We start from the raw sequence: 211 nt of genomic DNA on the forward strand, positions 1-211 counted from the left end.
TGTTCAGCCACCATACTTCCGGGTACGGGGATCATGTGACTCACTCTGGAGTCTTCTGATTGGTTGCTGAACCACCCAGCACTGTCACTTGAGAGCCTTCAGGCTTGTGTGAGCTTCAAGACACAACCTAGAGCTTCCACTTCTCTCTCTAGTGTGTGTGTGTGTGTGTGTGTGTGTGTGGGGGGGGGGGGGGGGGGGGGAGGTATAGGGT

Source organism: Nanorana parkeri, unplaced genomic scaffold (genome assembly GCF_000935625.1).
Source record: "Nanorana parkeri isolate BGI_ZX_2015 unplaced genomic scaffold, ASM93562v1 scaffold237, whole genome shotgun sequence".
Lineage (NCBI taxonomy): Eukaryota > Metazoa > Chordata > Amphibia > Anura > Dicroglossidae > Nanorana > Nanorana parkeri.